Source organism: Aptenodytes patagonicus, chromosome 2, assembly GCF_965638725.1.
Source record: "Aptenodytes patagonicus chromosome 2, bAptPat1.pri.cur, whole genome shotgun sequence".
Classification (NCBI taxonomy): Eukaryota; Metazoa; Chordata; class Aves; order Sphenisciformes; family Spheniscidae; genus Aptenodytes; species Aptenodytes patagonicus.
In genome coordinates, this window is record NC_134950.1 from 52,077,347 (window position 1) to 52,104,155 (window position 26,809).

A 26,809-nucleotide genomic window follows, 5' to 3' on the forward strand; every position below is an offset into this window, starting at 1 on the left:
CCTCAAGGTATGACACAGCACAATCCCGTGCAGAGGCACTATGTAGGGTCCCCAAAGCAATACAACCAGATTAGCACTGCCTCTCACAAGGGCTAATTAACTCAGGACTAATTAATAGCATCATACCACACCGACACAGCCATCCAGAGCTTGTTCTCTAGCTGCTTGCTTGGGGATCTCCTCACAGTGTGGCATTCAGTATAGATATGTCCTCGGAACACTGCCTCGCATGTAGCCCAGAAACTGGGGGGGTGACACTGTAGACTTGATTATCGACTCATTTACAGTACTTTCAGCTCTGAGAAACTCTCCTGAAGTTATTGGAGTTACAGCATCTTACCAGTGCAATGCAGGAGAAAAATCAGGTACGAAAGGCATGTGTATGTGTACGTGTATGCGTGCATGTGTATACAAATGTATGGATTGCAAAGAACAATATTAAAGTTGCAAATTCAATAAATCAGAAGATTTCTTTGCAACTGTCTGTGCCTAGGATAAAGATCTCTCACTTATGTCCTCACACAAGCAAGTTTCCTCAGGACCACAACCTCAGCGGGTGCGTAAGAAGGACATCGGCCATACGATGAGCAGTAGCTTAATATTTTCTTTTACCCGGGGTGTTCAGCTGGCAGCTCTAGGCACTGTTTGCTGCACACTGTTCAAACCTGCCACCGCAGACAGAATTACTAATTTTCCCCAGACCTGTTTTTGGTGCCGCTACCCACGGGATCGGTGCAGTGCAGAATCGGCACAAACAAATGACGTTGGCTCCCCGCACGCTGGGAGCTGAGGGAGACAGCCTTAGCTGAGGCCACAGGTAGGCATTTTCAACTCCCTTTTGCTTTGTGAACCAACAAGTTTTCCACTGGAGGAACAGACCATATATAGTGAATTTAAACCTATTGAAAATACTTTTTTCTGTTTCCTTTTTGTCTACTACTAGAATCCATCCCTTGGCCCAACCAAACCAGTCTCCCCTACCTGCTCCTTGCTCACTGTTTATCTTCGAGTCCTAGAGTTCAGGACCAGTTTTCATCTTCCAGAGCCCCCATGTGTTTCCTGAGTACCAGTTTCCTTTGCCCAGACATTCCCAGTGTCATTTGAAAGCAGTGGCCAAATGTGCTTTAACCAATATCCCTGTTTCCTATCCCAGGCATCCCTCTCAGTATAAACACCCTTCTGGCCTTATTTACGTGTCCAAAGAACAGACACACGCTGAAGTAATGTGCCAAACCAGGGCCATACGTTGGCCCCTTGCAGTAGTTTGGGGTGCTGCAGGTGGACCTCGGGAACAACTGACACCTGAGTGCAGCATAGAGCACCCCCAGGATGCTACTTCCCTGCACTGACGTTATATATTTAAACAATTTGAAGTTAATTAAGAGTATTGGGTTGGAACTAAATCAGGAATCTCACACATCTGTGTTCCCTTCCTAGAAAAGCAGCAGTTTAAAGAATGCCTGAAGCTAAACACATTATTTTGTACCTTGCTAAAAAGTTTTTTTTTTTCCTTCTCTTTTAACCTACATTGCTAGATGCCTATGAATATCTTTTTAAAATGCGGGGTGATTTTTTAACTGATAATGAAAATTATTTTTTTGTATGCAATTTAACTTCACCCTAACATCAGACTGCATAATTTAAAGTGAGTTTTCTTCATATACATAACATCATAACATTGCAAGACTCAAAGTCTCTAGCGTATTTAAATATCTGTTGGTGAGGGTTTGCTTTAGATCCAAATCTCCAGCGTCCCAAGCATGCTACTTGAGCCTCATGATAGCTAAAACTAGTTTCAATGGAATCTTCTCCAGCAGGCACGTTAGGTTTTGCTTACCCTGTTTAAAATCAGATATGCTATGATTTTTATGTCTGCTGTGAAAATGGCTTTGATCACACCTCTTCGTGCCACTTTCACCTAAGCACTTTCAGATGTTGCCAGTCCCCAATGATTTGTTCAAAGGTCTTAAAGAAAAGGGAAAAATTGCAACATCAGATTTTCAGACATTCAATTGTCAGCTCTGATTTGCGATTTACACTTGACATCATATTCATTATGGGACACTTTACTTTTACTTACAAAACTGACATGTTTTGTTCCAAAACAATAAAAAGTACGGAGGTTTTTTTCTTCTTTTCTTAGCTTATGGTGGCACAAGTGATACAGCACAGCGCTAATAGTATCTCAGTGAAGGAACAACATGCTAAGAGGTTCGACACAAACAAAAGATAGTACTTCTCCACCCAAAATGTGGCTATGCTGGTGCAACTCCTTACCACAGGACAGAGTGGAAGCTAAAAGGCTGCATAGGTTAAAAAAAAATCATTAGGAAAATTCGGAACATCGTTAGGAACAAAATGATCAAGTATTAAATATGAAAGTACCAGCTCGCTGAGGAGGGCCGTGAGCTGCAGAACACTGCAGCTGGCAAAAGCCATCGGTCACTGATCAGTGCATATGGGACACGGGGCTACACGGACCTTTCATCTAGCCAAACAACTGCTGTTCTCACGTCCTTCTGATTCTAGGAAAATGAAAGTACAGTTTCTAGCCTGATCCAGATGATGATGAGTTGGAAAAGTAGACTGAATTATCAGATGAAATTTAAAATAAACTAAAATAATCAAGGAGATCTTTGCCTATATCGAAGCAGCACAGCAGCAGCAGCTAGATGAAGATGTAAGGATCTGAACAGCAAAAGCAAACCCTCCAAAGTGCTTTTAATGTGGAGGGAGCAAAGAACGAGCGTCACACACCTGACGGCGACACAGAGACGGTAAGCAAGCAAGAAGCTGACAATGGTGAACTGCTTGTGGGTGAGCAGGAGAAGTAAATGTGATTGAATTAGCAGAGCTGTAAGTTACATAAAAATAAAAAAAAACACAGCACAGTACAAATATCAACAGAGAAGGCTTAATTCAGGCTTTCCTATTTCCCCAAGTGGAAAAAACATTGCTGTAGGTCTGCATTTTGTCAGCACCCACATAATGAAGCTAAAGAAAATAACATTTGCTAGAGGCAGGAGGGAGCTGGATGAGGCAGGAGACTGGAGGTGAAGAGGATGTGCAAAATGTCCCTTCTCTAGCCCATCTGTGCCACGTTTCATGCTGAAATTCCTCTCCCACCACGTCATGCTAGGGCACCTATGTCTGCGGCGGTAGTGGAGGCTGGAATGGGGCTGCTAAGAGCAAACTCAGTTTCATCTTTCTCTTTTTGCAGGGGAATCTCTTTGGTATAGATTCATGCTGGGTCTCACCTATCCTTTAGAAACCAGTGTTCACAGCATCTCTGAAGAACAGTAATCATTTAGCAGATCTTTGCCATGCTGCAGCTGCTTCAAAATACGGTAAGTAATTACAATTAACTAACGCTGTATAAACATCTGTATAAAGAGATCCACATCATTCATCACAGATGGATCAGGATATATTCCATTGCAGGGTATCTTTCCTCAAAGACTGGACTAGAAATAAGAACACCACTGTTCTTGTGTTGTAATAAAAACTCCACATCCTGCCCTATAATGTGTGGCATTGACAAATATAAAACAGAGAGAAGCCAGAACAAAAAAGGAGGTTTAGATTCTCTGCAATGCTCAGATTTTGGTAGCACCATATCCATAATACCTGGGGAACGTTTAGGGTCAGCTGATGAATGTATAAGGCAGGGCCGTCAGCTCAGGTGTTTCTATATTAAAGCGTGGTGACATCAGGAAAACAACTGCATGTACAGGTTCATACCACTTGTAGTGGCTTGGATGTGGCAGAGCTGCTCCTGCTTCTGCAAGACCCAGGTCTGGGACGGGTGAGGGTCACTAGCGCCTCAGGTGCATCCTGCAGTGTGGTGAGGTGGCACCTTGCGACTGGAGGCTGTGTCAGCCCAAAGGTAGCCCTTCCCTCACGGAAATTTGGAAGGGCCGTGTGTGGGAAGGTGACTCCTCTCCAAACCGATCAGGCTGAGATGGAAGTGGAAGTCACCATGTGTGAAGCATCCAACGAAGAGGGAAGAGACACAGTTCCTTTTTCTGTGCACCATTTAGCAAACAGCATATGGATCAGGATATTTATATCCAAGAGGCATGATGTGAAACTTGAAAAAACATTGAGAATCACCTTGTGTGAGTTCACTTGCTTTACTTAAGTTGGTAGTGCTCTTTTTATCTCTCCAGCTACTGTTGTTAACTAGTCACTGTCATTAAGTACCTTGAATGCCTTGAAGATGTGTGTTTTGGTGTTTGCTAGAATTCAGCCACCTATGGCATTTGCTTATGTCTAAAACATTTACACATACTCAATGATTATAGCAAATGTTCACTGCCAGCTATAAACACAATATGATATTCAGTGAACAGGGACAACCAGTAGACTACTTCATGACTGTGGATTTAGCCTGAAACATAATTCATTTAGTGTGAAAAACCTTTTCCAGACTTGTTAAGGCTGCAGCTACAGAAAAGTAAAATAAAGTCAGGTGCTGGTGACGACTGGCCGTTGTACTTATGGCGTCCCCATCCCACCAGCCCCTAATAGCGAGCTGTTCGTAACGGCATGGAAATGGGCATCCCTTGAGTGCATAAAGCCGAGCATCTGTTTCCACAGCTGCCAGTCAGGCGATGTCACCTGTGCACCGTTCCTCCGGCTTCCATCAAGGAGCAGCCTGTGAGCGCCGCAGCAGAGGCAGGGGCTTCGTTCCCGCCGAGGATGATGGAAGCTGCTTGTGTGACTCTTCATCAGCATGAGGAAATGGTTCGTGGGCTGGCCCCAAACGCACATTAGGAAAGCGGGTGAGGAGCTGCATGTGTTTATCGCTATTTCTGTCATAGGCAGACTTTTTCACAAAACTAATCACACAGGAGGGGAAAAGGAAAGCAATGGCTTACTGACATCTCCTGCTATACATTAAAAATACAGGGCACAAGAGGGAACAGCTTGAGTATTCCTCCCCCAGGTTACGGGTTTGAGACCAAAGCTCTCTGAGATGAAAAAAGGTGAGATCTTGGTCCCTTTTGCACTCCCCAGCGCCAGCGGCTGCTCAAGAGGCCGGAGAGGTGCTTTGGCCAGCAGGGCTGGGATTTCAGCATTGCTCATGCAAGCATGCATCTTGCTTACATTCGACACTGCTCAGGCTGGGGATCGGCACAGACCCAGTCTTGCAGCGGCACACGTCACTGCGTGAGCTTCCAGGCCGGGCACAGAAGAACACACGTGTGAAGATACTGTGCCACACCGCTGTTGCAAGCCGTGAGCCAGTGGCACAGCTTGTGTTCCCGGCACAGAGCTGGCCCCAACCCTTGAATTTAGCAGCCTGCTGCTACTGCCCTCGCAGACCTCAGCTGGCATCCGGGTCTCTATGGCTGCTCCCTGAAGGGGAGCCCAAGTTTCTGGCTGAGTTTCTGTGCAGCTCAATTAATATTGCTAATTGCCATGGTCACTTTCCAAGGGGAACCAAGGAAACAAGTTGAACCCCAAAACAAACCCTGCTAGATTTCTTTCAAGCAATAGTGCCTGCTCCACAGGACACAGAGGTTGAGAGGCAGAGCTCGTCTGGTAGAAATAGTCATTCCTTAGTGTCGTTGACCTGGCCAGGCCTCCAGGAAAGAATGAGATATAGTGGCTCCAAAAATAACCTTTAAAAAGTCTCCTGGTATCTGTTAAGAAAGTACAACAGAAATGTAGTGGTCTGCTCCTCCAAAAATAACATAGAAACTGAAGAAATATGTATTTCTTTTTTTCTCCACTATTTCTCTCTTAAGTCTTCCTTTCCTCCTTCCATATCAAATAAGCCTATACTTACCAGAAATGAGTCATTCAGCAATATGTACTAGTCCGTTGGATGGCCTGTTCCATCTAACAAGGTGGGAACAGATCCCATAGGGTCAATCTACTCCATAGGACCAGAGGCACACGTGAGCTTCTGAGTTGGGAGACCCAGACTCAGTCTTCAGGTAATGGTCAGGAGCTCATCTTCTCTTCCCTCCCTCAGTCTTGCACCCTTATTTCTGCTGTAAGGGGACTTGGATGACCAGGCCAGAGGGAACTGTGTCATCCTCCAGCCAGGACCCCAATGTGCATGATGAGAAGACCAGAGCTTGTGGCCAAGCTGAGATCTACTGTATTCACAGCCCTGGATAGCCCACACTGTCCCCAAAAGCTGACCCCTTTTTAGCCAGTGTCTCTCTGAACATCATGTCTACCCACAGTGACGGCGATTTTGCTATTTGTTTTATTTGCTATTAGTTGTATGTCAAAAGCCTTGCTATCACTATACATACATTTCAGGGTGTGGACCTATATTTTTTTAAAGCAAGCAGCCATTTGTAGTCTCTCAGTATTGGAGGAATCCAACCTGAGGTACCATTAAAGTTGCTTTGGAAGTGATACTCACCAGTTTTAAAGATGGGAGGTACTGCAACACTGCAGCAAATGCCTCCCTGCCTGAGGCTCACCTCATCCTGCTTGTCCTGAATTTCTGTTTGCGTAAAAGAACCTGAATTGATCAGGTAGTTGGTCTGGGCATTCAAATCACTCTGGAAATGTCCTGGTACAGTGGTCAGTGAAATGGTTAATAAGCCGTGTGTGGGAGGGGAAGAATTAGCTGTTAGAGTGAACTGCCAGTACAGGCAGGGGCAAGAGGAAAGGGAGAGGGACATAGGACTTCCTCCCTCCTCTTGTGTTTCCAGCTGCAGGCTTCATTGTCCCCAGCAGCTAACCTATTTTCTGGGCAACAGACAATGGAAACCAGTTAGAGAAACGGCCATAATCCCCAACTGACAGTTTTTGTCACCTCTGTCATTTTTCCCTAGAATGACACATTGCTAGAGAGGGACATCTGTCAGTGTGAAAAAAAATGATGGGGGGCTCTCACTCCAGACTTTGTGCAATTTCCTGGCTGGAGTCCCGGGGAGGCTGCAGCCCTCACAGCCCGGCCGCAGCCACGCGATGTCTTGTCTTCCAGGTCGGATATGCAGCTGGCAGAGCTTCCTACACTCCTTTTGTTCCACACTCATTTCCTGGCCTGCAATGCTGTGCTCCATGGGGACGTTGCACATATCAAAAATGCAGGGTGAAGTTGTCTAGAAATGGAGACAGGTTGTTTTTGGCAGGAGGCCCTTGAGCCAGAAACATTTTACCAGAAGAAATATGGTCGATATTTATGGAAAGTAGGATTTGACTTTCAATGGGGCTTATGTTCATAAGTCACTTAAGGCCCTTCTGAAAATCCCACCAATAATTCTTAAATTAAACAAGTCAGCATTTCCATGCAAGCTGAAGAACGAAGCGCTGTGTCCCACTTACGGATCTGAGCTAAGCAACTGAAGAGCCAAAGAAATCTTCAGAGGCTTGGTATGATCACGTGGAGCGCCTGTGCATTTTTTTATGCGCAGTATGTGACACACATCACTCAAAAGAGCCTAAAGAACCATTGCATTCCAGCAAGTACTGGAGAGACCTTGGCGAAATGTATCATCTGGCCTCTTGTAGTCACAATGCAAGATTTAATGACCACTGATTCGTATTCAGGCTGGATTGCAATAGTTTTCAGAAAATGTCTAGAGTGATAAAGGGTTCTGCCATTAGAAATATATCTTCACAAGACTTGGTCCCAATCCCGGATGGTTCCTGTTTTCAACTGATGGTACAAAATATCCCATTAGAGTAGACAAAATTTTCTTTGGGTATTTTTGCAGGATGTTACATCAAGTCCAGAGAATCCCAAGCCAAGCCAGCTCAAGCCAGTTACTAAAATCAGCTTTCAGACCACCACAGACATATGCAGGACAGCAGAGGAGGCCGGGGACTGACTGCCTGGGGAGCAGCTCTGTCGAAAAGGACCAGGGGGTCCTGGTGGACTTCAGGCTAAGCATGAATCTACAGTGCATGCTGGCAGCAAGGAAGGCAAACAACATCCTGGGCTGTGCTAACAGGAGCATAGTAGGGGTGTCAATGGAAGTGATTACTCCCCTTTACTTGGCGCTTGTTGGACCACAACTGAAATACTGTGCGCAATTTTGGCCCCCCAGTACAAGAAAGCTGGTGAACTGGAGCGAGATCAGTGGAGGCCACCAGGACAGTCGGGGCTGGGCCACTTGCTGTGGGAGTGGGGCTGGTTCAACCTGGAGATGACATAGCTTTGGGAGCATCTAATAGCTGCCTGCGGGTGCCCTGAGCAAATGTGACAATCCCATGATAGTCAAGAGCATTACCAGATGCAATTGCATGATAAATGCCCCTGAAATCCCAGCTTGGAATCACCCACCCAACTATTAATTGGGTAAATTTCAGGAAAGCTGTCACTGATAGCTAGTAGATTGCTTAACTAAACAACAGAGCTGCTCCTCTCCTTAATAAGTATCAACAGGTGGAGAAAGTAATGGAAATGGATGCTCGCAATGATTACAGTTGGTAAAATGACTCCTTAGACCCCACAGAGCACAACTCCCTTCAGAGAATGAGTTAAGGGGGCATGAAGCAAAGCTTTGAACGTTCCCCTGGGCTTTGAGACCACCTCCGGTGGCAAACTCAGTGAGTGCTATTGTCCCACAAGCACATAAAGGCAGTTAATGCGGAAGGTAGCATAACAGGATCCAGTCTTCTGAAGAACATCAGAAAAACTTCCTCCAGCTCTTCTAATAACCAGCGGTGGTCAAACACTTAAAATACCTGCCAGATGTTGCAAACAATGAACAGAAGGGGATGTTGAAGTAGGGAGCTGACGGACACAAATCAGTATTTGTAGCTGTATAAGAGTGCTCTCCAGTGGTAACAGTACTCTTTCCCTTGTTGTGTAATTCAGACCCGTATTATTAAGGAAGAAAGAGCCCACTGGTTGAACATGAGTGACTTCGGTAATCTTGGCAAGAGTTGGCTGGATAGACTCATGACTGTGGAACTACGATCTAAACCAGCAAAGATTTGGAGATGTTTTACAAAAGGAAGCAAAAGGATTCAGATGTGAAAAAGAAAGGAAAGAAAGAGTTAAAAAATATCTCTATTACTTTTGAAACTGAGGCTGGAAAGACAGAAAAGGTTTCAAATGAGATAGATGTCACAGTTCTAGGAGAAAAGACAAAACTATACAGAAGGTGACCTTTCTGATAGTATCTGTAGTATTACTGGGTAGCTTCAACACAACAACAAAAAACTATGGTGGACATTGTCAGAGCAAGTGACAGAACAGACCCAAAAAAAAGCATAAAACAAAAGGCATGTGGCTGCAGTGATAGTTGTTCTCCTTAGCTGTGACTATTGGGGATGCAAAAAAAGTAAGGACTGCTCCAGGAAGCAGCTAAGAAAGAAGAGATGCCCCTGAAATCTCAAGCCCACACAAATGAACGAGAAGAAGAAACAATGGGAAGATGGAGGAAAAGAGACTGTGAGGATGTGGCAAGTGGGACTTCAACTTGAGTAGTAACCAGCACTCTGAGAAAAGGGGAAGGAGGAAATGCATAGTGTCTGTGGAGAAGGAGGAAGGAACTGAGGAGTGAAGTTCTGGAATTTCTGGAATATTTTGAAGAAGAACAGGAAGAGGTACCTAGCAGACAGGCTACACCAGGAAGTGTGTTTTCAGCACAGCTGGCTCTCACAAGTCAGTGGCAACATAAGATAAAGGTATATTTTTCTCTCAGATTTGTTGCCCATGAGTTAGGGACACTACAGGACAAAGATAAAACCATAACTTTGACCGGGTGAAATGAAAACTTCAAATAGCTAATCTGAGGCAAACAGGCCAGCAACAGATTTAATCATGGGACATACCACCGCTTGGTTTTGTACATTGTTCTAGCAAATTCACATAATTCAATGATCACATTTAGCCTTAGAGTCAAACGAAAAGCAAAGCATAGCTAAGAGGAGAGAATAAAGTTTTAGGAAAATTTCCATTGGCATATTAGGTGAGGCAGGTATGGGCACTGCTCCTGATATCAGAAACACTCTCATGGAGATTGTTTGCTAGAATAAGACAAGGCTACAAAGTCTTAAGCACGTACCTCAGACCTAGTGTAAACAGGGACATTTATGTGCTACAGTGGATTACGCTAATAATCTACCCCAATGCCACAGGAAAGATAATTTCCCTTTGTAGGATAATTAACTTCTCCGTGTCCTAGATGACTGAAATTTCTTTTAGGCCCCGATTGAGCAGGTCGGTTTGAGCAGGTCAGTTTACTTATATGCTTGCCTTTAATGACATGCCTCACTGTTCTGATGATCTATAGCAGCACTTTTTAATTTTTAATCACTTGCTAAATTAGACACTATATTGCCAGCCTTTTGTCCACTCCAAATAGCTTTCAACTTTTTTTTAATATAGCAAAATAGGAATTGTTATCTCTTTTTCTATTGCTGAAGAAGGCCAAGACAGAGATTAGCCATTAGCTTCACTAAAGCCAAATTTTAGTCAAAGAAATGCAGAAATTACAGTTTCATAATCCTTCCAAGAAGGGAGTTACATTATTCATGTGAATGCTAAATATATTTTCCATTATTTTCTTCATGTGAATGCATTCTTGAACCACTCCACTCAAGATTTTTATCAGTTTCAGATGCAAAGGCATAGTGTTAAAATACTTTAGTAGTAATTTGAGTTGTCTAATAATTCTATACAGTGGAGCTGTCACCAAAGGTAATGACAGCAATACCGCTGATACTGATTCGTGTGTTCTGTGTTTATTCTTTTCATACTGTTGTTTGACTTCCCACAAGCCACCTTGGGAGGCAGCAAGCAAACCTGGGTTTATCCAAAGGGTTAATAATAAGAAACTTGCTTCCCAAATGCTTCTCAGATTCTGAGGCACAACTGATTACTTAAAAGGATTTGGTAGACTGTGCCTGCTGTTAAGCCTAAGAAGAAGGATAATTTGTTATATTTTAAAATGTATTCAAGCCTATAAAACCACTGGTCTTCAGGGATGAGTGTTCTTCGTTTCAGATATCACGCCAAACTCTGACATTTGGGAGAGATGCTGTCAGAGATGAAGTATAAATGAGGGGCTTTTATGAGGGATACCAGATAGCCTTTAACAGAGAAGTATGTCCACAATGCGTTTAAGCAGAAATCTGGCTTTACACGACGTTGTTGGTACTGTTACGTCCTACGGAGTTATAATCTCCAGCAACAGAAGGATCTTTCTAGCTTTTGCCTTAGCTGGTGGAGCTGCCAGCCATGTCAAATTGCATAACGCTGTTGTATGTCTGCTATGTGCTGGGTGGAGACGACAAAGTTATTCTGCTTGTTTTGTTAGCCAGAAAGCTTCAGGCAAAGCTATTTCCGTATAGAAACTATGTTATTATTGTAGTGATAGGTCAACACCATGGATATATGCTACTAAAAAGAGCACCAAAGCATTTGTTTAAGAAGTAATCTGGAAAAATAAAAAAAATAAAAAAGGTTTTTGATAAAAAGTTATGGAAGTACTTTGAGAAAAGGTAAGTGACTGTAAGACACCATTCTTTTGGGTTAAAGTCAAGAAACTGTGCAACAGTTGTCTCAAGGCTGGAGCCCATGCAAACACTAACGGAACTGGGACAGGCAGAAATAGGAGTATTTCTGTGTTGCTGCAATACCTGCTCCTTCACCAGATGGTGTGGTACAGCGCTGAGGGCGGCTGTCAGCATTTTGATGCTTTTTCTCTGAGCATTTCTGAAAGATCACAATGTTGGTCAACACTCATTCCCACCTGCCATCTCCAAGAGCCCCCAGTACTGCTGCTGAGGCAAGCTACTGACCAGAATGAGCCTTAAGGGTAGCCAAAATAGCTGCTTGGCCTTTATGTCAGCAGATTCTGGTCTGGTCCGTAAAGAAAACTCATGGTAGTAACATCCCATCCCACCTCACACAGTTTAAAACCACGGAGCAAGGGGAGAGAGGGCAGTGATTTATTCTGAGTGACACCCAGACCTCTGGGTCCACACTGCACCGGGGTGGGTGCCACCCATCTGACTGCAGCACAAGGGTGTCCCACGATGCAGGGCTATGCACCGCGTATCGGCAGGGATGAAAGCCCCCCTTATTTCCCACCCCGTCCCCCATCACCTGTCTGTTCAGTAATTCTAGGCCTTAATTATAAAAACTCCTCTATTCAAGAAGAAACCAGTGGGTTTCATAGCACTGGCTGGAATGGCCCTGCCAAGGCGGGACATGTGAGCTCCCACATCAGCACTGCTGCCTGTCACCTTCACTGGTCTCCTGACCCCATCGTCGCCTGCCTGCACAGGGCTCCACCGGCTCGGGGATGTTCAGACCCTGCTCGTGTGAGCCGGGAGAGAGCAAGGCACAGGGCACCGCGTCAGGGGCGGGAGATCCAACACTTGTAAACCACAGACTGAGCTGGTACCTCCTCTTGCTCTCAAGAAAGCTCCTAGCATTGTTTTTCTCATTCACCAAGTCTCCAAAGTCTCATTCAGCCTGGTGGCCTCCCTGCTCCTTACGGCCAGAAACTGAGCCACCTCAGCTGCTCCTGTCGAGCACTCATGCCTTTGTGTTGGCTCCTGCCGGGAAATCTACCTTGCTCCCCTCCTCTTCTCCCCCGCGGGACCTCCCCCCTCCTGCCAGCACACTCAGTCTCACAGTGCTCGTACTGCTCTTTCCTTTCCACTTACGTGGCTTAAGTGCACTGTGACTGAATTAACCACCAGAGCTCTCCTACTGATCCTGCCATCCAAACTGCACCAAACCAAACTGCTGTCGTATTTGGAAAATTATTGTGTCGGTCAATGGCCAGTCTGAACTATTGCTTCCAACTGGCAATGCTCTCTCTTCGCCAGTCACCCTGTTGTCATATATGCTTTCTGGGCACAGATTGATTTCTGAACACGAATTGATCCTTCTCATCAGCATTAAGTTGGAGGCATCAAATGAAACTAGCAGGAAGCAGGTTCAAAACAAGAAAAATGAAGAGCTTTAGAGCTTCTTGCTGCAAGATGTGGCAGATTTGAGAAGTTCACATGGTTTCCTGGGGAGACTTGCAATTTCATGGCAAACAAATGCACTGAAGGTTAATAAATCTGTGGAAAGCACACCTGGTCCAGGAGGTCCTGTGCCACTAATGGCTGGAGGATGGGAGAGCACTTGGCGGAGGTATCACTTTATAACCTTTCGTGGGCTTCTGCTTTTGGCTCCTGGCAGAAACAGGACACTGGGTTGTACAGACCTTTGGTCTGATCCAGTATGACCTTTCTTATGTTCTTCTGTTAATCTGTCCCAGAAACATGTAGCGAGACAGCAGGGAGCCTCACAACATGGCTGGTAGGCGAAGGACTTTATTTTCCAGTCCCTGTGCTCTCGGGGTTAGATTAGAAACAGATTACAGCTGAAGGATCCCTAGGCAGACATGGACTGTGCCAGCTTGGACGCTGGGCGCAGGATAGCTGTTGTGCCCAAAGTAATTATCCTGGCAGGGCTGGGCTGACAAGGCTAATAAAGAAGAGATGTTTGAGCAAGCAGTTCTTTACAGCTTGCTTCATCTTCCTCTTCACAGAGGAGTGAGTTGGACCGTACAGGCATATCCTCAGTTGTTCTCACCACTTAGTCCTCCACCCCAGGGGATTTTGCACCGGAGTCTTAGAAACGCTCACAGATGCAGAGTGGAAAAAATGACTTTTCATGGAAGTCCACTCATTCAGTGCCTCCCCAGGAAGCCCCAGAAGACTTCCAGACTAACCAGTAAGGCTCCCTGCCTTCTTGCCACCCAGATGCTGCTGCCAGAAAGATGTATGAACAACCCAAGAAGAACCCTTAGCCTCACCATAAGAAAGGCTTGCTGCCAGAGAGGAAGGAGACAGGAGCAGGCCTGAGGGAGGGTTTCAGAAGACAGGATTCAGAGAGGAGGTGCAGGATTCAGACAAGGATTTGAACTTTCTGACCCTTCCCTGAGCCTTGGATAGAGGCAACCTGGGGAAAAAGAGTTTGGCACAGCAACAAGCTCTTGCTTGTGATTTGCAGTATTACAAGGGAAGGTTCCTCTCCATAAATAAGCCTCTCTTCCATTGCAGATTAGACAGAACTGAAGAGTGTCTTCCTTGCGTATTGCTCAGTCAGGCAGCGTTTCAACAGAGCAGAAAAACATCCTCTTTTTTTTCTTTTTTTTTTTTTTTTTCCCTTCATTCCCCTTCAAGAAGCAGCCTGAGTGTTTGAAAGTTCTGTGGTTTGGTTTGGAGTTCAGTCATCCCTACAGAGAACTTGTTCTGCCAATCTCTACATACATGTCAGCCTAAATAGCAACAGATGTACAGTACCTTAGATGTATAAAATTTTCATAAAATATAACAAACGCTGTTTTTCCACTTGGGATGAGTCATTAACCATATGCTCATGATACTGCTCTTTTCAGGGGAAGAGCTGAAGTCCTACGTTTGGGCTAGACAGAGCCCAGTCCTGTGAGGTTTCTCAAGAGCAAGGGCAAGACCCCTTGCACCCCAGTTCCCCTAAGGATCCCTGAGACCCCTGCACACAGAGAAGTCACAAGTCCAGCGCTTAACAGCTTCTTTGTAGGAGCAATGTCTTCTCTGGGGTAGGCAATCCAAACTACTGGTGAGGGAAGGATAGCACCCCACTGCAGGTCTGCAAAAACCTGCCAGCACGTGAGTGGGCACACGAGGGACATCCTTTCAGGGGGCGTCCAAGCAGACACGGTCTCATCGTGCTTTCCGTGCTTCTGAAGGCAGTGAGGGTGTGCCTGAGGCACCCCCAGGGGAGCTGCAAAGCTGCACGCAGCCCTCAGCGTGGGCAGTGGCGTTATAGACCCGGTCGTTTTGACCCTTCCTCCTCCTATGAGCAGTAATTAATTGAAAATGCTCTCACAGAAATTTTTTTATGTGAGTTTGGAGATGGGCCTGATCCACCTCCCACCACAGCCAGCAGGAGTTTCCCCCCACCTCAGCAGGAGTGGGAACAGGCCTTTGCTGCTGCGAATACGTCCTCTTCCTCCAGAGTTCTTTTGCTCACTGAACCTTCCCTCCAGGTGAGCTGTATGTGCAAATAGGAGTTAATCCCTTGGCTAAAATATTATTTAAAGGCAGAACTTGCTAAATGCTGCTCCACTGGGTTTTAAGGAGGTTATATTTTAGCTCATCAGCAAAACCAGGGCTGAGCCTAGAAAAACAGCAAGCCGTGAATATAAACAGGAAAGTGATAGTTGAACTTTGCCGTGTATTGCAATCCCTCACATACAAGCTGTACAAATGTAGCCACTTCTTTTTAATTTTAACAAGAACTCCAAATTTCATTTCTATTTGGTACACCAGGAACACTGATCCAGCTCCCAGTGAGCTGTACCAGCAATACTGGCTATATTGGCTTCCCCTGGATCCCACAGGACCGTCCAGTCCTATGTCTTCTTGGTATTAGCCTTCATTTACTCTTGGCATGGTCTGAGCAAATGGCCACTAGGAATTCAGTTGGGGAAGAGTTCACAAACCTAGTTAGCGTTTTTGTATGAGGAGCGTTGCCATGTCCATCCTGTCCATGCACAAAATTTACTTCAGTGTCTGGGAAGGGCCACTAATCTGGAGGACAAAGATCTTTTCTCAAGAGTCCGGATGTTGGCCCAAGTGAACCAGAGGAGGTAGAGAAGTGTTTAGTGCACAACAGCCAGGTCTGCTTGGCAGCTACTAAGATGGACAAGGCTGAAATGGTGCAGCGTAGGTAAAGACAGACCTCTCCTAGCAGTACATGGTAGCTCTCCTGGTTGTGGGAAGTCCCTCCTTGCCAAGCAAGCGGGCTGTAAAGCAGACAGTGAGGTATAGCTGGCTAGTGCAGGGGAACCCAGAGAGCTCTGCAACTATCATAACCTGTCTTTGTTTCACCTCTTTCTTCACAGGCAGTGCACAGGTTGTGATTAAATCACTGCTGCATACTGGTGATCCCCGTTCAACATGAAGACAGTATCTCCAACCCTACAGTATCATGCCTCCAGAGTACGGAGGGCTATGATCTGCTTTCCTTTATCAACTCTAGCTCCGTTATTTTGTGCATTGTTGAATGCTGTAATCCAGACCATGGTTTATTATTAATGACCTTTTCTTATTTATTTCAGTTATTATAAGCACTTAGCATGCACTCATCATCATAGATTATGAGTTTGTTTTATGGGGATTACATTGAGTAATTATCATTCCAAGTAAGAGAAACGAACTGTCATGCTCCCCCACTGCCAGCAGCTTTTAATCTGACCAGACAGCAAGGAACCCAGGATTTCACAGTTTAAACAGATGGAAAGGCCTGGGCAAAGAGGTGTATCTTGCAGCTCCTTCTAAATGCGGCCAAGTTCGCGCTGAAGCATATTTCTGTCAGGGGCGTATTCCAGAGGTGTGAACCTGGAGTGCCCGGTGAGCATTCGGTTCCAGCTTCCAGCTAAGAATAGTTCATATGGCAGATTGGAGGTAGCAAGGCTCTTCTTAAATATCCTGGCCTTTGGCTGTAGTGACCACAACCTTGAATTTCACCTACCTGTCAACTGGGATACTGCACGGAGAGCAGAGCACTGGCATAGTGTAAGGCTGGGGCAGCTCCTCCGGGTGTTTTTTCCAGGCGTGTTTTCGGGATTTAATGGAGGCACTGTCAAAAAGTACCAAAGAGGAGTAAGTGGTGGGATGCAGGCTGTTCTGTCAAGGATCCTCGGGAAGAGTCAGAGGGCTTCCTTTAACTGGGGCTTTTGCACTAAAGCAGGAGCATGCTTTTCTCTGTATTATCTTACTCGGGAGCATAAAGCAGAGCTCTGGGAACACGAGCAGGGCCAGAGCGGGTAGGGGACATCTGAGTCTGGGTTTGGACATGCAGGGAGGGAGAGCAGGGGCACAGTGACCTGCCGGTCTAATGTGGGTGCAGACCTCTGGGGAATGGTGTAGCAGCGACACAATGCTGGATGCCGTGAGAACAGCTCCTCAGCATGGACAGGTAGGACATCGTGTCAGCGATAGCTGTTGTTCAAGCTCCAGGTGTGGTCTAAAGGTTCAAACCAGACCACTACCAGTATAGCCTTGGCCAGGGGGGACTGTGGGATCTCTCCTTTACTCTGAGTTGTAAAATGATGCACACACCCTAGTCGAGTGGTGTTTAAACTAGGTCAGAGGAGGTAGCCATGGGACCAAGTTGGAGAAGTTTTAGTAGTAAAAGCAAAATGAGGCTAATGATGGAGCTCATCAGTGTCCCAAATAATTTCTTCGAATACTGTAAGCCAGACTTTGCCAACAAATAGAGGCCATTTGAGGGAAGGGGAAGATTTTGTTGTCCTCTTTCAACGTACCCTGGATGTTGCTGAGAGCAGGTTATGTGACAGTGGGAGGAGTCCTCCATACAGTTCAGGAGTCACAGCAGTGCTGTACAGTACTTCTCTGCATGGAAAGTAGATGTGAGCAGTTGCGCAAAGTCAAATCCATGGAAGGAAGAAGCAGCATAGAGGGTTATCATGGTGAAGAACAGAGGTGCCACAGGTATAATGTGTCTGTTTTGACATAATGCCTCCTCTCCCACAAGCAAGTGATCCATACCGTGGTACTTAGCCCTACTTCTGCTGTGATAATGAACCTCACACTCTTCTTGACACATGGTCCAGGCCAGTGAGGTCCATGCCCCACATTCTGCATGGAGAGAAAGAAAGGCATACAAAGGCAGTGACACCCGACCCTTTGTGGAGCAGTCGGCTTCTTTCTAGTTTGAGATGACATTCAGGATGTGGAAAGAGGGACTATGCTCAGGAGACTGGCAAAAATAGATCGCAGTTTGACTAGGAGATCACACATAAATATATGTGGGCTGTGCCCAGGCTGTCCCACAAGAGAAGAATTTGGCATGTGTTGAAGATGGGCCAACACACAGGTATTGGATGGTTTCCAGGCATTATTGTTTCTGTAAGCAACACCAACAGAAAGATATTGGATCCCCAGCAGTTGTCATGCAAAATCATTCTCAATCCATTTCATCCTCACGAGTACGGTTGCCCTCCACCTCACCTTCACAAGAGATGGTGATAGGAAGATCATGACTAACTGGGGAGAGTTTTTGACTCAAGCTGAGTTTTAGGAAAGGAGATGTGTCGGATCAGCATAGCCGTGCCGAAATGGCTTATAAACAGCGCTGCCCAGAGCACTGAACGTTAGAGAGGTGTAACCGAGAACTTCACCAATGTTTGAGCAGCAGCAAACGCCGTGCGGGAGGAATGATGCGGTGTGTGGGGAAGGTGGAGGGAAGGGGAAAAGAGGTGGCTGGGCTGGTTTGTGAGTCCCTGCTACCCTGCGCCCGGTGTCTGCTTAAATTCAAACCAGGCACAAGGAGCACGGCTCTCCGTGAGAGCTGTTGTCCAAGCTGCTGCACAGAAAGGAAACCTGAGCTGGAGTGGGGTCTGGTCTGGGCGCTTTGAAGTGATTTCTTTCAGTAAGGAAATCATTTCCTTTGTCTGTACATGTTCAAGAAAACTGCCTCTTCGGAGACTGGTTCTCAGGACATTCGGATCATAATTGTTTTGTTCGGAAATGAAAAAAAAAATTATAAACGGTAGGGGAAAAAAAAAGCTTGTGAATATATATTACATCCATATGCAGAGGAAGAAGAAAAGGAACCAGGGCTCAGTTAAAACAACAGTCGAGATCTCATTCTGCTCTCAGCTACACTGGGGTTGCCCTGCTGAAAACACCAAGACGAGCCCCGACTGAAGAAACACGGGGGACTACCACAGGCAGCTGCCCTGGTAGACACGGGCAGTCTTGTTTGGCGCAGTGCTGTTTGGGGCTTCAAAATATCACATATTTTTGCAACACCTCTGCACTGCAAGGGGATCAGAAAGGGGCAGCAGAGACAGACACAGGACACGCATTTAGAGGTGTTTCGCCAGGACAGAAAGGAGAAGGGATACCTTGTCATGTACGTAAAGAGGCAGCAGGCGCTGCCGGGGCTCGGGTTTCTTTTCTTTCCAGCTGTTTGTTTCAACAAGCGCTCTCATGTTCCCTGCCAGCAAGAGGCGGGGAGCATTTCTCCTCTCTCCCTCTGTCCCTGTGCCCTGCTCCCCGCGCGCACGACGTAGGCCTGTGCCGCGGCCACGTCTGGGCTGCCGATGCCCTCTTCCCACTTGGGGCCCAACCCCAAGGGATCCAACCTGGATCCCTTACACGTGTGTAACGTCTACTGAAGTCGGTGCAAGTGTTAGGTCTGTGGGATTAGCTGTGTCCCTGGGCGATTCCTAATATTTTCTTTCCTTGCATTCTTCGCGTTGGAAGGTTTAACAGAGTCACAGAGCTCCAGTGTCCAAAAGACCGTTCCCCTTCCAGAGCAGGATCTCTCCCTCCAGTACACTTGCCAGCATGCTGTCCAGTCCAATTTCAAGTGAGTCAAATGTTGGTGTTTCCATCGCTTGCCTGGAAGACAATTCCACTGCTCAAGCGGTCCAAGCCATTAGGAACATTTTCCTGATATTCAGCCTAAATATTCTCTTTCTCAAATTCATCCCATTGCTCCAGGGATTCATGTTACTGGAGATGGGCTCATATTAAAATCTCTTGCTGTGCCTTTCCCTGGACAAATTCACTTAGTACTTTCATAGAGGAAGGACGGAAGGACGGAAGGACGGAAGGAAGGAAGGAAGGAAGGATGGAAGGACGGAAGGACGGAAGGAAGGAAGGAAGGAAGGATGGCAGGACGGAAGGATGGAAGGAAGGAAGGAAGGAAGGAAGGAAGGAAGGAAGGAAGGAAGGAAGGAAGGAAGGAAGGAAGGAAGGAAAGACGGAAGGAAGGAAGGAAGGAAAGACGGAAGGAAGGAAGGAAGGAAGGAAGGAAGGAAGGAAGGAAGGAAGGAAGGAAGGAAGGAAGGAAGGAAGGAAGGAAGGAAGGAAGGAAGGAAGGAGCGAGCCCATTGTATCATCCTGGAAGCAGAGAAATGTTCCTAGAGCTCTCACTTCATTAAAAAAAGAATAAAATTGAATCCTCAAAGGTGCTTTTTTGATATATTGGCACACGAAGCCCACTATTTACATACAAAACAGGCACATAATTTGTAGCAATAATAGAAGATTCTTCCCATTCCACTAAGCCCCTGTAACTGTATTTTAGAGATATTGCATCTAACAAAGTTATTCCTTTTTTGTGTCTCATGCAGTCTTTAACCTCAACTGGTAGTGCTGAGCTAAACACAAATGGGTGACAACTATGGTGACAATTTTGGTTCCTATTCAGTAAAGCAAAGAGGCACGTACTTAACTTTAAGACTGAGCTTAGCTGTATCCAGGTTTTGTGCTTTGGACACTTGTCAAATCTGAAACGGCCAAAACTACCAACCCACCTCATGCAGGTCACTAAACAGCACTGTGGAGATGGGGGTTTTATTCTCTGTGATCGCCCTCCAGCCTGTGCTGAACAGCTACGTTTCAATCGGTTGCAAGCGCTCAGAGTAACCATCTCATGTATGGGTGAAATAATGGAAAAACTGAAATCAGCTGCCTGCTGCCTTAATCTCACTGAAAGAGTCCTTTGGAGTACGATTCCTAATGTGTATGTTTTAGTTTTTGATTGACTGGTTCACTGGCATTCAAAAATGTCAGTCTTGTACTCCAAGAAAACAATACATATTCACTAGTTAATGGAAATCTAGGCATTTATGCCTCTTAAATGAATTATGGAGCTTGTGAACTCTGCTTACTTCAGTCTTTTCTTCAATTACTAAAACTATTTATATTTCCTCCCTTTCTGGTTCTTTTGCATTTGAAGAATAAATTACAAGTATATAATCAGATTATTTCTTCCCATTAGGGGAACAAATGCGATAGGGGCTCAGACATCTTTCTTCTCAGATATTACCAGCTTTATCTAATAGAGAAAACAGGTTTCTGCAGGCCCCATGCCCAAACCTGCTGGTTCCTCAGCAAATGCTACAGGAAAATGGGATGCCAAAGCTGTTGGGCGCAGAAGGCATTTTTGTGTCTCTGCCTCAGCCCTAAACTCTGTGTCTTCTGGCTGCACTGAAATCTCATTTCCAGAAATTCTTCCTTTTGGGGGAATGCTTTCTGTGTAGAGGAGACAAGCACATCTGGGTGTACACACATCAGCGTGTCTCAAAAACTACTGCATGTTTATCTCTTATGTGAAAGAACACTGATAACAGGCACTGGCTCCAAGGATCACCAAATTAATTACTGGTTGTACCACGTGCTGCTAATAAATGCAAAAAGCCAGCCTAAATAGGAAGTGTTAGATAGCCGTGCTGTTTGCAAACATGGCAGCCCAATGTTTGAACCCTTTGGGCTGTATGTAATACTGCCTCTGAACTCTAATTGGGGAATATCATCCCTGCCCTGAAGTACTGAGGTCAACAGCCTTCTTCAGATCCCACTTTGAAACCCCTGTCTAGCCTAATGCCTCCAGGAGAGGAAGGAGGGAGGTAAGACGACAGAAAGTTAAGGCTGAAGCAGGGGCATTAGTAGTAGTAGTAGTAGTAGTAGTAGTAGTAGTAGTAGTAGTAGTAGTACTACTACTACTACTACTATTACTAATATTATTGCTTTAATTACAGTGTTTAAAATGCATACCTGATGAATAATGCCAGTCTGTTGTCTACAACTTAACATCACCAGATCTCCAAGTGCTTCACAAAAACAGCATCATTATCCTCATTTTACTGGGGCTCTGGGACTTTCGAAAGAAAATAAGGTGTTTATGCGCCAATCAGGGAAAGTATAGGGAGATGGATGCTTTTGGGATAGTATTTGTACTGCTGTGTTTTCCATGCATGTCCACTGGTCCTGTCCTCACTGTGAAGGCCTGACCTCCAGATGTCCAGAAGTTTTTGACAAAAGTCCAGTGTCTTTTTCCTCCCCACCCTGCTCTGCCCAGGCAAACTTTCCAGCTGGAAACTGATGCCACAGCCAGGGAAAGCCAAACATATGGAAGTTTCACATTTTGCAGACAGGAAACACTCGGAGGACCAAAGGTCATCCACCAGGCTGGGGCTAAAGCCAGGGTTACAACCCACATTTCCTGACCTCTGAGGCAGTGCTAAGCCCACTAAACCCCCTTGTCCTTCTCTATGCGCATTATATTTCCTCTACTCTTTCCATGGCTTTCAAGAGCACCTAAAGCCCTGTGGACATGGTTTCCGCAGTGTATGTTCAGCTGGCTGGCTAGCCGGCCCTGTGAAGCCTCAGGCATTGCTTTAGTAGAAATATGTAGTAATAATAATGCGGCCGCCTGCGCTGTGCATGTTAATACTGTCACCACACTGCTTTGTCAGCTGCCTGGAGCTGTTGGCGAGCCCCAGTCAAAGTACCCTTGCTGGCCTCCCTTTCTGCCAGCGGATGTTTGCTGCGTCCAGGTGCCTGTGTGGCCTCGTCCTCCTCTCGCATGTCAGCACATTGCAGAGCCACGAGCACAGGCTGGGCTGGGATCGCTGGCATGTTGTTGCTGAACTGTCTGTGCTGATTTCAATCCGTCCCAAATGGCTCAGTGTTTGTACAGGCTGGTGTGGGGTGCTGGGGTGTTCAGGAGATGCCCTGGGCTGTTACGGCTTATTTGAGCAGACTTCCTTCCTACCCTCCACCCCTCTCCTAACCTACAGACAAACACTGCTCTTCTGGATTTGGCAGTAAAGCTCATTGTTTCGGGCTAGGTCCTCTTTTATAGGATCTTATACAGGCAGGCAGTCTCTCTCTCGGTTAGCTTGGATTCATAGTGGGTGCTCTGGGCCACATCCAGCAAGGCTAGTCTCCTTGAGAGGGTTGCCTGCCACCAGAAAGCATGTGGAGGAAGATGAGCTGTTCCCTTTGGGAGCATGAGGGTTGCAAGTTTTGTGTAGACAATCAAAATGTCCCTCCACATTGATCTGCATAAGCTGGAGGTCGGTTCACCCAAGGGATGGGACATCTCCCTTATGTTGACTGATCTCCTGCATATTTTTACCTAGGACTTCGTGTTTCTTATACCATATTGCTTTGGAGGTTAAGTTTACAGCAAGAGGACACAAGGCTAATTTCAGGAATACTGTAGTAGCCCCAGGGGATTTGTTTATATTCTGCATATCATCTCCACTTGAAGCTGTATAAAAAGGTGCACAACAGAAAGGGGTGCATGCATATATGTGTGCGTACATTTGTGTTTGTGATGTTCCATGAAAACGCCAAGCGATGAAATCTCATTTTCACTTTTTCCAACCTCTGGACTGATTTATTAATAATTTGTGTTCCATTACAAAAAATGGGCTTTTATGTGAATTGTACTGTGCCCTGAAATTGTTTTAGTGGCAGATCATAATTTACTATTGGGGTTTCAGGAGTCAGTGCAGAGCACAATGTCATCTCCATATTCATATTTCAGATCTGTCAGAGCACCCGGATTGTTCGTGTAATCAGATGGATTTCCATTCGAGTCCTTGAGAGACAAGAAAACTGGCCATCACAGAGAGATCCTTGGCAATTAAAATGAATAAGAGCTGCCACTCTCAGTGGATGTCTTCTGGGTTACCATGGGGGACAGAGATTGGTATGAGGTTTAATCAGGCACTAACAGCACCTTGCTGGGAACTTCATGGCTGATAAAGGCAGCAGCATCAGACCAAGTAGCTCCTCTCTTTTTAAAGGGAAAGCAGCCTTTTTTTTTTTAAATATAATAAATCCCATGAAGTTTTGTACTGTTTGATAGCAGAGAAGAGTTACAGGGTTTGGGGTTATTTTTCTTCTCCGCAAATGAATCACCCCTTTTTGTCCATTAAAATGAAGTGAAACGTGCGTGCTGGATGCTCAGTACATTAAGCTTTTGCAGGGTGGTTTTTTAATTGCTTATATTTTGCTTGTGCTGTGGCTACTAATGTGATATTTGGGTTTTTTTAATTAATTTCGCTGTGACTTTGTGGCTATTGAAGGGTGACAGATTGGCAGCCCAGAGTTGGAAATCCTTTACTTATCCCCAGAACAATTACAACACAGGCAGCAGCAATGAAAGTGTCCCCAGCCAGCGTAGAAGGCCCAGAATAAGGATGAAGGTAAGCCTTCCCGGGCTTTCTGCTGAGGCTGCTATTAAAGATACCAATTAGTGCCAAACTGTATTTTGTGACGGAGGAGGCACCGTTCCACTAGGGCAGGACTGTAACTGCGGCACCTTTACTCCTCGGCTGGCTACAACTTTCAGTCCTTAATGAAATGGCCTGAATTAACACCCACAATCTTTCTGGCCTGATCCGGTATGGCACTAAGCCTCAGGTGAGCTGCACATACCCTCCATGCCGTGCCATGCCATGCCAAGGAGGGTCTGTGCAAACCAGCAGCACGCAGAGCGACGCGGGGGTCAAGTTGCCGCCTGCATCCACAGAGCTGGTCTTGCTGAACCTGCCTGTCACCCACTCTTTGTTTAATGTGGTTTGCTGTGAAAGGAATAAAAAAGAAGGGAAATTGTCTCTTGTGTTTTGCCCCCAGATGTGAGCACCCAAAACTCCAGTGCATCACCAAAAACATTTGTACGCTGGACCACATTAAGGCTTTTTCTTCTAAGGCTGAAGAGCCACAGCTTCATTTATACATTTACACTTTGGTGGCGTGACGTGGGTAATGGAGCGGGTTGTTTAAGGTACAGTGTGCAATGCTCATAGCACGCCTGTATGCGAGGGTTTTCCTTCAAGAAGACTTGATGGTGACTGTACTGCATCTTAACTGTCAAGCTATTTTTTCCTTGCTAGGTTTCATTTGTGTTTTTCTTCACCTTTTGGAGACCCCTTACCTCTCCCCTCTTAAATCTACGCTCACCACAGAGCAGACATAATCCCAGATTTTCAGTAAATCAACACTATATGCTCCCTACTGACTAAGAGAATTTGATACTGACAGATTGTTACACCTAAAAGAAAAATACTGCCATAGTTTCTCTAACATGCTTTGCCTGCAACGCCAAGCAAGGACAGATGTGTGATATCCATTATGAATGTAACAATACAGGTAGCCTACCATAATACAATTATTTTTAATTTATATTTCATGACGGAGAGCATGGATGCAGCCATGAATCACTGTCCTCCTCTTTTAGCTCAGTAAAACCACATTGTCCGTAATATTGCAGCCATACAATTAACTCCTTTCATCAGCAGCACTGCAGATTTTAGTCTTGCGCAAAGCCATTGTTTAATCTACACATGTATAGAAACCACCCTGCAGAATAGCAACATTTTGCATTTATATGACATCCGACATCTGAGTATCGCTACGTGCTGGACAGATGTGTAATTAATGTTGCCTTTCAACCTCTCTGTTTGGTGGGTAAATTCTAGACTGGGAACGAAGTTATATTCAATCCTAGGACGTGATGCTGAGCATCAGCAATGCCTGTATGCTGTATAATTCTCCCATGTACGCAATGAAGGGATTAAATGCATTCCCCCTCCTCACCCTCAGTTTTCCTAGATCCCTTAAAGGGCTACTACTGCCTACATAATCTTCATCCCTGAACTAAAATCCTTTGGATCCTCTGGGGCCCTTATTAACTGAATGTTTGCTATGCTCTGCCTTGAAATGGTCTTCAATCTCCTTATTGTTTTGCAAAGACCATGCCATGATTTCTGAGCAAATCCTTCCCTTTTATCTGCCCTTTATTAGCCCAGATGGACAGAAGTGCAGGGAACTCTCCTTTTAGCAGTAAGTTCTCCGTTCAGTGAACTGCATAAAGATACCATATGCAAAATGAGATGTTTGGGTCTGATGAACTCCATCCTGCCCAGACCCACCACCGGGCAACCCCCTCCAGCCTGGTCCTCTCTAAGGAGCAAAGGTACCAGCCTGACAAGCCTAGGCTGTTCCCGAAAACCTCGGAGCAGCATTTCAACCCCTGGACAGATTCTTCCACCTTTGCAGTGCAGAGATCTTCATAATGCTGCCTAGTTATTTAATCACTCCCGAGATTTCCTCTGGGAATAAGCATGGACTTAGGGGTGACAGAGAGGAATAGATGGTTGGAGGCTTTCCTTAACAACAATGGGTAAATTCCTGCCCGCACTGGAGGGAGACAAGTAGTGAAACATCACGGAAACAATGTGCTAAAATTCTGTCATGAGAAAGGAATCAAAACCTCCTCCTTCCCCCCATTTCCCTTTGAGACACAGGAAGATCTGATCTAGTTCCCTGTCTGGAGGAAGCTGGCTTTGGGTGACCAGCTCAGTGTGCAAGGAAGCCTGGGGCACTGGCATAGTCCGAAGGAGAGACGAAGGCTCTACCCTGGGACAGGTTTACTAGCTGAAGCAATGTGCTGGCTCTCCCAGAAGAAACAAGAACTACCCGTGACGGGGAAAGGGGGTCTCTGGATCCCAGGGCAGATCGGGTAACAGCTGTGGCATAGCCCAGGGCTTAGCTAGGCTGGAGAAGGTCTGCTCCTTTCCAAATACCCACAGGACTGAGCATCCAAACACCAGGACTTGCCACTGGGAAAAAAGAAATTAATCTAAGAGCTGTATTTCAAAAGAGAACACAAGGATACTGGAATAGAAGGCAAACATTTTATCTGTCCAGTTGGTGAGAGATTACACAGACAAATTTATAGGTGCTAAATTGGACACCAGAGGGCTTCCATATTGTTCTGCGAATGAATGTATTGCAGAAGTAGTAATATTAAATGCCACAGAGGCAAAGTAGTGTTAAAAACCCCACATGTTCTATACTCTGTGCCATGATTAGCTGGGATGACAGGCAAATTACAGCTGAAAAGAAGAAGGTTTTTCTACAGTTTGGGTGGGATTCACCTTTACCGCCTTAAATTTACCCAGCGAGGACCCCCTCAGCAGAGCAGTGCAGTGCCGTGGGATAGTATTTTAGAGCATCAGTTAAGATTACTTAGGGCACTGGCCTAGGAAGGAAGAAC